Source organism: Corvus moneduloides, chromosome 9, assembly GCF_009650955.1.
Source record: "Corvus moneduloides isolate bCorMon1 chromosome 9, bCorMon1.pri, whole genome shotgun sequence".
NCBI lineage: Eukaryota > Metazoa > Chordata > Aves > Passeriformes > Corvidae > Corvus > Corvus moneduloides.
In genome coordinates this window covers 18,675-29,336 of record NC_045484.1, presented here as the reverse complement: position 1 = coordinate 29,336, position 10,662 = coordinate 18,675, and the positions used below count along the sequence as shown (strand labels likewise).

Below are 10,662 nucleotides of genomic sequence, written 5' to 3'. Positions count from 1 at the left end.
CTGCCCAAGCCTCGCGAGGCCTCACAAGGGGCCTCTCTTCTCCACTTCTCCAGCTCTGGTCTCTGTCTTGTTCACCTTGGGACAGCTCCTCAGGGCTGTCCACTTCCCAGTCTTGCTCCAGGCTGAAGCAGGCCTTTGTCTCACTCTCTGGTATTGGCAGGACTTCCCCCATTGCTGCCCCTGCGCCCTGGCAACCGAGAGCTTCCAGCGGGCTGGGTGAGGGGCTGGGGGGGCAGCAGGGGCTGGGGGGGCAGCAGGGGCTGTGCAGGGCAGCTGCCCAGCTCCCTACCCCTGCTGCGGGGGCCGTCACTGCCATCCCTGCCTCCATGTCCTGATGCAGGTCCCGCTGTGTTGCTGGCCGGTGGCCTCGTCGCCGGATCACAGCCGCGATTCTGCTCAGGGTGGCACGGGCACCGTGCCGCAGCGAGTGCAGCAGAGCCCAGCCATGGCCCCTGGGGCTGTGCGGGGCCACTGCCCGGCTCTCTGCTGCTGCCACCTGCGCACCAGAGGCAGCAGAGGCTGCTGTCTTTGCCACTTCTCGGGCCTCAGCAGTGGGACACGCAGGCTGCTCTTTGTCTTCAGGAGCTCCAACCAGGGCAGCAGCTGCTGGCTGGGTGTCTATGGGAGCTGCCAGGGCACGAGATGTGCTGGGCGGGTTGTCATCTCCCTCTTCCTCCAGCGGCGAGCCGGGCTCCACCTGGAGCTGTGGATAGCGGGGGTTGACCCAGATGGTGTGGATCGTGATGACATCCCACTTCTCCTCTGATAACTCTTCAATGTTCCCCTCTTCCCCTTTGTCAGCTGATTGATCTTCATTTTGGGGACAAAGCCCTAAGAGTCCTGTGCCATTGCAAGGCTCCAGGGGTTTTGGTTCATAAATACAGGACATACAGATCCTCTCTTCCCCACTGCTGCTGCCTTGGGCCTCTGTGGACCAGTCCCCCTCCTCCCTCTGCAGCTCTGCCAGGAGTATCCTCGCTGCTGCCGTTGCCCACTGCCTGCGAGCTTCCACCTGGCCTGGCGAGGGGCTGGGGGGTAAGTCACCCAGAGTCATTTCTGAAATTGAGGCCTCTGCCCCACTCTGAGGGGCTCTGCTGGGCAGAGCTGGGGCTTGGCCTGTGCCTGGGCACGGGGGAAGGTTGCCATGCTCTGCCCAGGCCTCGCGAGGCCTCACAGGGGGCCCCTCTTCTCCACTTCTCCGGCTCTGGTCTAGGTCATGTTCCTCCTGGGACAGCTCCTCGGGGCTGTCCAATTCCCCGTCTGGCTCCAGGCTGAAGCACCCCTTCTCCTCACCCTCTGGTGTTGCCACGACTGCCCCCACGGCTGCCCCTGCGGCCTGCCCACCGAGAACTTCCAGCGGGCCGAGCGAGGGGCTGGGAGGGCAGCAGGGGCTGTGCGGGGCAGCTGCCGGGCTCTGTGCCTCTGCTGCGGGGGCCGTCGCTGCCGTGCCTGCAGCCGTGCCCTGACGCAGGTCCTGCTGTGTCGCCGGCTGGTGGCTGCCTAGCCGGATCACAGCCGCAATCCAGCTCAGGATGGCCCGGGAGCCGCGCCGCAGCGAGCGCAGCAGAGCCCAGCCATGGCCCCTGGGGCTGTGCGGGGCCGCTGCCCGGCTCTCTGCTGCTGCCGCCTGCGCGCCAGGGGCAGCACAGGAGTCACGGTGCTCCTCAGCTTCCTGCGGGGCTGCCCGTGACTCACGGTTGGACATCTTTACAGAGGACGAGAAGGATGAGGACGGGGTGGCCGTCTGGACTGGAAATGGCCCCCCTGGCACAGCAGCTCCCTCCACATCGGCAAGCCCGGCCCCGGCCTCGGCCCCGAGGCAGCTGCGTGCCGCCCCATCCCTCACCTTCTGCCTCCTCCGAAACATCAGCCACGTCTTCTTGGGCTGCACGTCGCTGCTCGTCTCCTCGTCCGTGGACATCTTGCAGTCGCTCCGACGCTGCCGTCCTCCGGGGAGATGCTGTCTGCTGCCGGAGCTGCTCTCCTGGGAGTGGGCACCCCCGGGCTCTTTGCGCCCTTTTATACCCTCCTGGTCAGGGCACGGCCCCAAGCATCACAAAGAGCTCTGGGCACACGCAGCCCCACAGCGCAAAGGGGAACGGTTGGGGTGAGGTCCCAAGTGTCCCAAAGGGCTCTGGGCACAGTTAAGGTGTCCATCATTTCCTCCTTTATAATGCAGAGTAAAACACAGTTCAGGAGGCAAAGGAAAAACATCCGGAAATGAGCTGTTGGAATACAATTTCCAAAACAGCTGAAATGTTCACATTGATCCAATCGAAACTGGGAAATGACAAGAGAAAAGAACAGTGAACATTCCAGTGGTTGAGGGTAGGCTTAGATGGCCTGTTGAGAAGGAATTGTTCCCTGTGAGGATGGTGAGGCCCTGGCATAGGTTGCTGTGAGAGAAGCTGCAGCTGCCCCGGGATTACTGGAAGTATCCAAAGCCAAAGCCAGGCTGGACAGGGCTTGGAGCAACCTGGGGTAGAGGAAGGTATCCCTACCCATTGTAGGGGGTGTCACTGGATGGATTTTAAGGTCCCTCCCAACCCAAAGCATTCCATGATTCCCTGATTCTCTGCTTCTACAAACTCCTGTGAAACCTTCAACCTCAGTGTGGAGAAGTCAAGTCCATCCTCCTTAGAGATCCAAAGGATAACATTTAATATATTTATGGAGGTTAGAATTTTGTCATAGCCATGGAACAGAAGGCGATTCCTCCAAGATGAAATACTGGGGTCTTATAGGGCTGGATTGAAAACAGAAAGGCGTGTGAGAGGGAAAATGTTGATGTTTGAAATGAGTGAGGACTGTAATACTTGAGAGAATTAAATTTGCACAGAAAAGATCACTAAAATCATTTTGGAGCCATCGATCTATTCTTTCCAGGTAACTTTGAGGCCTATAACATGCAGCTAGAGCAAGAAGACAGAGAGCATTTCCTAGGAGAGAAAAAATGATAAAGTAAATTGATATTTGGCTCTTAGTGCATCTACTTTATCTTAATAGACAGATTAACAGAAGTACTTGAAAGCAAACTGACCAAAGCAACTTTGTAGTTTATAAAGAAACACATTTAAGAGGGAACAACAGTATTTGCTTCTCTGAAGGTTAAACAGGTTACAGACTAACACATGGGGGTTTTTTCCCCTCTGGGGTTTAATAGTCAAAGCCCACCTCTCTGCAGTCATTGGCTGCAGTCAACGATAGCAGAGAGTTTTATTTGGAAATATAATACCAGTGTGAGTTTTATTTGGAAATATTTAGAAAGCTCCAGGTGTACTCAGCAGCTTTTCATCAGAGACCTCCTGCAAACACTTTGAGGGCATACTTTAGGAGAAATCCTCCTCCTGTGTATGCCCATATGGCATTGCTGGTGATTTCCAGGTGTTCTAAACAGGAAAAGTCCTGTTCCAAGGCATCCCTCAGCACAGGCTTCCCAACACAACCCGCAGGGAAGGGATCATGTGAAGAAAGGACAGTTCTCTAGTCCCACTGCCTTCCCCCATCTGCCTGTGCCTGAGTTAGCCTATATGGAAACCACCAGCTGGTGATGAGGTCCACTCAAGGTCCGTAACAGATGCATTTCAGGCCATTTTATCTTGGACCAAACTTCCTCCCATCTTGGAGACCAAATACCCATGAAGGGCTGGAGTATTTCAGTGTCTCTTTGGCTTTAGTTGAATTCAAAAGGTTTCCTTTCTGAGGTGATTAGAAGTAAAAGACTGAAAACCCTTGAAAGTGTGCCTTCTCCTTGTGGGATCTTTTGTCTAAGAATACCAGAACTGATTCATCTTATAAAAGGTACGAACTGCTGAATGTTCTGAATTGCAGTGAAGTCTTGGCTGAAGCTGGTTTGAGATGTGATGGTGGTCAGGATCCCCTTAGGGCCAGATGTGAAATAATATGAACTGGTACTGTAAGCTTAACTTAATAGAGGCACTGGCTAAAGGAGTCAGTCTTTAAATGCTTATGACTATTTCACCTCCCTGCCTGCTGCTTTTATGGGCACAGGTGCAGTTACAGGTGCTTGAGGCAAAGCACACTGGGCAAATTCCTGTTGCCATTCCCACCTTCCCGCAGGACACTGGTAGAACGTGGTTGTTTCTGTCACAAAGTGGTTTTCACGGCCTGGACTCCCTGGCCTTAGAGTATAAGGAAAAATGAGGAGATTCACAGCCCCTGAATGTGAAGAAACAAAGACAAATGAAACCAACCCCTCCCGCCGCCCGCACTCTCCTCAGGCTCCTCCGTTCCCGCCTCCTGCCCTGAGGGCCGCGGGGGCGGGACAGCGTCCTGTGGGCAGCACCTGGATCGTCCTGTGGGCAGCACCTGGATCCTCCGGGCAGCGCCTGGATCATCCTGTGGGCAGCGCCTGGATCGTCTTGTGGGCAGCACCTGGATCCTCCGGGCAGCGCCTGGATCATCCTGTGGGCAGCGCCTGGATCGTCTTGTGGGCAGCACCTGGATCCTCCGGGCAGCGCCTGGATCGTCCCGTAGGCAGCGCCTGGATCGTCCCGTGGGCAGTGCCTGGATCGTCTTGTGGGAAGCACCTGGATCCTCCGGGCAGCGCCTGGATCATCCTGTGGGCAGTGCCTGGATCATCCCGTGGGCAGTGCCTGGATCGTCCCATGGGCAGTGCCTGGATCGTCTTGTGGGAAGCGCCTGGATCATCCTGTGGGCAGCGCCTGGATCGTCTTGTGGGAAGCACCTGGATCCTCCGGGCAGCGCCTGGATCATCCTGTGGGCAGTGCCTGGATCGTCCTGTGGGCAGCGCCTGGATCGTCTTGTGGGAAGCACCTGGATCCTCCGGGCAGCGCCTGGATCATCCTGTGGGCAGTGCCTGGATCGTCCTGTGGGCAGCGCCTGGATCGTCTTGTGGGAAGCACCTGGATCCTCCGGGCAGCGCCTGGATCGTCCCGTGGGCAGCGCCTGGATCGTCCCGTGGGCAGTGGCTGGATCCTCCGGGCAGTGGCTGGATCCTCCGGGCAGGTCTTGGACCCTCCGAGCAGCTCCTGGATCCTCCGGGCAGCACCTGGATCGTCCCGGCACCTTGTGCATCTCCCGGGCAGTCCTTGGATCCTCCGGGCAGTTCTGGATCCTGTGGGCAGCCCCCGTCTCCCTCCCAAACAGCCACTATCCACTCTTTGAACACAGTGATTTCTCAAATCTATACAACTGGTGAGAAACCTCATAAAGGTGTGTGATTGTGAAAAGTTAAGATTCCTGCAGGAGGAGATGAATGGCAAAAGCATCATCCACCTTCCCTCAGCCCAGGCTGGTGCTGACAGCATCCATAGCATGGGGGTAGCTCGTGTCCCCTTCCTGAGGGAATGTTTCCCTTCAATTCCTCATACTTAAAGTCAGAATAAAGGGTGGAGAGAAATAGGACATAAGGGCTACATGTTTACCTCCCTTGGATAAGCTCACTGCTCCCTGCACATGGGGGAGATATCCCCAAGCACAGGCCTTCATGCATGTTTTTAAAAGCTGAGGCTTTGTGACCCTGCTTGAGATGAAACTGTTTCCTGGATCCACCAGTAATGCCACCAAACATGAGAATATCAATCAGGGAGCACAGGTACAACCGCAAATCTGCCCTGTATTTTCCAGGTCTAGTTGGCTGTGCCCAGTCCTTGAAAATCAAGATAGGGAGTTGCCGAAAGCTCAAGAAGTGGATGGATTTTTGCCTGCACTAATAAAGTGGCTGCTCTGCTCAGATGTTCTTAAAGGACTGTGACTTTAAAATAGAGTATAGAAATATTTTCACTTGTTTAGTGGCTTGGGCTGCCTTCCATTTCTTGGGAAGTTTAATGTAGATTCCCTCAAAGAACAAGGGGTTTTTTTAGGGAAAATACCTGGGTTTTACAAAAATAGAAGAGTCTCAGAGCCTCTGGAATCTCTTAGGTGATCCAAAATTCAAGTTGTTCATCCCTTTTGGCCCAGTGAAAGGACTGTCATGAAATTTAATCTCTGACATGCAAAGCCAGCTAAGCTACCAGCAAGGAAGTCCTAGAAAACTTTCTATTAGGGGCCAATGTCCTCATTTGAGATACTTCAGAACACAAAGATAGATGATTCCAAAGCTCCACATTATCCAATTCTATGCTCCTGAAATGAAGGTGTTAAAAAAGAGAAAAAGGTTCATTTTGTAATTGTGTCAGGGCCTGAAGTCGTGCCTAAGGCCGTGCCATCTTTGGTCCCCTGTTGTGCATGCGACCAGATAATGAAGAAAACTCAATGAAGAAAATCTTCTTGTCTAACTGGTGGGAATTTGACCCTTGAGAGGAACAATGGATTGGTCAATCGATGGGAACTTAACCTGTGAAAGAGGAAGAACACACACTGGAGCTGTTGTCGGCATGGAGGGGGTATCATGAGCTGTTGTGGCCCCATCTCACACTCTGGCCAAGCGTGAGATGCTGTCATAACTGGAAAAATTCCAGTGCAGAGGAGAAGATCTAAGGTGTGATTCTGGGGGGGGAGGGGGATAGAAGGACAAGATGCCCAGCATTTCCATGCAGGGGACAGCCTGAAGGTGCCCTGCCTGCCTGCCCCTCCCGCCTGAGCATCATGCTCCATCTCCATCTCCTGCTCAGCCCTTCAGGCGTGAGGCGGGGCTTCGCCCGGCCATGGGAGGGGCCATTGACAAGAGGGCTGAGCAGGTGGCTCCCTCCCCTCCATTTGCTTTCCCCTCCCTGTTCTGGCCTTGTCTACCTCTCTCTTGACTTGCCTAGAAATGCCTACACTTGGTTTGCAGTGCCTTGCCTGCATGGAAGGCAAGCTAAAGAGTGGTGGGCAGGGCAAAGCAAAGCCAGCAAGTTGTAGGTAGGGCAAGGAAACCAGACGTAGGCAAAGGAAGCAAAGCAAGGGTAGGCTAGGAGAAACTAGGCAAGGTACTGAAGGCAAGGCAAGGCCAAGTGACTTGGAGTGCCTTTCCTTGGGAAGGCAAGGACATAGTGCCAGTGTTGCTGGAGCAGATGTTAAGGTACCATGGGGAGGTGTAGTCTAGCAAGAAATTTCTCTCCTGGCCCCTTCTGTGTAGAAGTAATTGTTGGATGTATGCAATACTGGAGGTGGTATGAAACTTTCACCTGGTAAGTTCCTGAACGAGAATGGCAATGCTTTTTCATGGGAAGGAAATCACATAGCCGCAGCGTTGGAGGTGCAGGTAAGAAGCTGCCTCGTGGAGGTGTGGGGCAGCAGCAACTTTCTGTCCTGTCATATTTGATGTGCAAGCACTGCCTCAATTCATACAATTTGGAGTCAGTATCCATTTTTGGAAGGTGGTCTCTGGAAGGATTCAATTTGGCATGTGGTTTCCACTTCTCAGAGGTGACTTCCTGAAATTTTGGCAGGACACTCAGCTATGCTGAGTCTTGGTGTGCAGCTGATCTAGTGTTCCAGGCAGGTAATGCCCAGTAACAGTGTTCTGGCACCTTTATATGGGATCAGTCCCTGGATGTTTTGTGTTTTGGAGGAGAGGATGCCATTTCTTTTGAGATGTGCTTATAGTTCCTCTCTTTGGCAAAGAAAGCAAGTTTGGATCCGCACATTGAGTGCTCTTAGTGAATTTTAAAGCTTTTGCCAACAGGCACTTCTCTGGGTTAGAGCTGTTGAACCACCAGTGGGAATGCAAATGCCAAGCTTGTTATCCCAGTACCTTTAGTGTGTGAGCAGTCCCTGGTGCCGTTGTCTTTAGATCCTGACTCTGGGAGAGGGAAGGCTTAGGATGGTACCTAGAGCTGAGAAGGAAAGTGCTGAGAGCAGCCTGTGTGCTGCTGGTTTGAGGGGTGCAGCTGAAGCTGTAGGCAGCAAGAGCTTCCTCAGCTGGCACTGTTTTGAGCTCTGTTTTTGCCAGATGGTTTCAAGTTGGTGGCCGGACTCCACGAGAGGGAAAAGATTTGTTAGGGCAAAGGAGTTCGTGTTGCTCTTTGAGTGTGGTGCAAAGAAGAGTCTGCACTTGGAAGGGGAAGATGAGGGAAATCTTTTTGTCCTGATGTGCTGTTGATTGGAGTGCAGGGACGTTTGCAACTTGCCTCTGCCCTTGGGGCGGTTTCGAGCAGCGCCAGGTGCTTGGCCTTCTTTTGCAAGTCGTCAGCGCCATCGTGTGGTTGTTTCGATGAGCGCTGACAGTGCCGGGGAAAAAGCCAAGCGCTTCGCTGGCGCGGCCCCAGTCGTGTGCGAGCAGTTGGTGGAAGAGCTCCGCTGTGCATCCTGCCTCTTGGAGACTGACAGAATGTGATCCTGCATCTAGCGGCGAAAGAAGAAGGCATCTTTTCATTGTTGGCTGTGCAGTTTATAGGCTGCAAAAGAAAAGACAATTCCAGCACGGCCTCTTTCTTTTAGAACCTTTTCAGTGCAATCAGCTGCTCAACATGTAACTCGCACCCACTGAACTGCATCAAACTCCCTGGAGATATGCACTTTCTCTCAAGCTCTATGTACCATCCTACCCTCTCACTCACACAGATCCCAAACCCCCTTCAAAACATCCAGCAGCTGCTCCCAAAGAAAAAGTCCTAGAACAAAAAGACAGAGCTGGCCTTCATCTTCCCTTTGTAGTCTCTAAACTAGACGAAACAAAATAGTGATCTGCACATTCTCTCAAAGTGGTGGAGTCCACAGCTAAAGAGAAGCATTTCTACCTGCAGTTCGGACTGAGAGATGTGCCAGGAGAAAAAGCATTTGTTGACCTTCCCTCTTGCCTGTGAAGCGTGATCTGCTATATGCCACTGCAAGTGTCACTTTAGTATGAGGTATAACTGTCTTGGAGGCTCAGTTCCTCAGCCACTGGCTACAGATGTACACCGTGGACGAGAAGTGATCGGCATGGAAGGAGGAACAAAACAGCAGAGCCTTGCACAAGCACTAGGAGGAACAATTGGCATCATGGCCTGAGGCGCTCCCGTTCTCTCCTTCACATGCATTTTATCCACTTTTGGTTTTTTCCTGATGCACTTGTGTTCCGCTGCTCAAACTTCCCAGCCCATGAGTTGTTTCTTTGGCTCCCCTACCAACACAGCCTGTCAACATGTGAACTGCCTCCTTCCCAGCCAGGTGAGCTGTAAGACCGAATTGCAGCCCATGTGTAACTTAAATCAATCAGGAGAGACCACCTTGACCTATAGGTACCCCTTGGGCAGGCAAATCCCACAGGGAGCCCGAGGTTCTATCCCCAGCAGGGAGCTGAATGCAGTGGATGGACTCTGGCATCTGGGGGCCAAACGAGCCAGCCGAGATTCATATTCCCTGCTGCTGGCTCGGGCCAGCTACAATGGCTAATGGCAAGAGTGGAGGGCAAACAGATGTTCCAGCTGAGGGGTCTCTGCAGGGCCCTTCAACAAAGCAATTTTATTGTAGAGTGCATGAGTCCATTGCAATGCGGGTGCAGTAACGTGGTCTGCCATATCTTTATCTTGCAGGCCATGAAGCCATCCAACCATGCCACCATCCAGAGCACTGTGAGAGCTGTCGGAGTCGTCCCCGGCATTCCTGAGCCTTGCTGTGTTCCTGACAAAATATCTTCTCTTAGTATCTTATTCTTCGACAAAAACAAAAATGTGGTTCTGAAGGTGTAGCCCAACATGACAGTGGAGTCCTGTGTGTGCAAATAACACCTTGTGAGGCCTTTTGGCAATACCAGGGTGATCACTTGCTGTTTGGGGAAGGGGGGTGGACAGGGGCCTAATCATACCTACTTGATGTTTGCACTGCCAATGCATTTCCTTTGGACAAAAAAGAGAAAATGTAAAGAAATCCAAACAATGAGAATGAAAATGGAATGGACTCCAAATAGCAATTCCAAGGAAAGTGAATACGATCTTCATTCATCTGTGATTTTGACTGTGTCACAAGCCGTGGGAATGGGACCTGACCGTACCTGTTGAAATCGAGAGGTGAAAGAAGAATTTGCAGATTTTTGAGACTGCCTGAAGGACATAGTGATCTATTTTTGTACAAGACTTTGGAAGCAGCACAATTTGTTAATTCTTATCTCTGTTCTTATGGTGACTAATGGCGGGGAGAGGTTAGAAATGTAATAGTCTTCATTTTAAAGCTAAGTTTCTTGCCTTAGGTTATAGAGTAGTACAGCAAGGAGGCAAAACAAATCTGACATCCTAAAAGCGTAGATAACCCTACCTGAACATGCATCTCCTTGGTACGTTACCCACCTTGTGAGCGAGTTCCTTTTCATCGACATGTTCTTTGTAAGTCAGGATTTTGGAGCTCGGCATCCCTGGGCAGAAGAGCTCAAAACAGGACTGCTGAGTGCATAACTCTGATTTCTTAAAGGCTCAGTCTTTTCTTTCATGGAAAACTTTTCCTGTTATGGAAGATCAGCAGGCCAGGGGTGTGAAAATACCACACTCAGTGAAGTGTCTGAGTGACTTATTCACAACATATTCTAGAACACGCTTGCAAACGATCTGTGGGTTGTCTGCCTGCAAGGATGTTGTAGCCAGGTTGTGGAGTGGCCTCTTCTCCCAGGTAACAAGCGAGAGGACCAGAGGTGGTTCAGGCTGGACATTAGGAAGAATTTCTTCATGGAAAGGATGGTCAGGCAGTGGAAGGGACCGGGGAGGTGGTGGAGCTGTTCAGAAAAGGACTGGACAGGGCACTCAGTGCTCTGATTTAGTTGGCAAGGTGGTGATTAGTTCTTCC

At 52.4% G+C, this 10,662-nt stretch overlaps 1 long non-coding RNA gene across 1 annotated transcript; it reads right to left on the bottom strand.

Annotated features, from left to right (window-relative positions):
• Positions 1-9,332: 9,332 nt before the first annotated feature.
• LOC116448389 lies at positions 9,333-10,124 on the bottom strand. Its single transcript, XR_004241923.1, has 2 exons — positions 9,695-10,124; positions 9,333-9,598 (listed from the first exon to the last, which is right to left on the bottom strand). It is a non-coding gene; the product is annotated as an uncharacterized LOC116448389 (long non-coding RNA).
• Between the last annotated feature and the right edge of the window lie 538 nt (positions 10,125-10,662).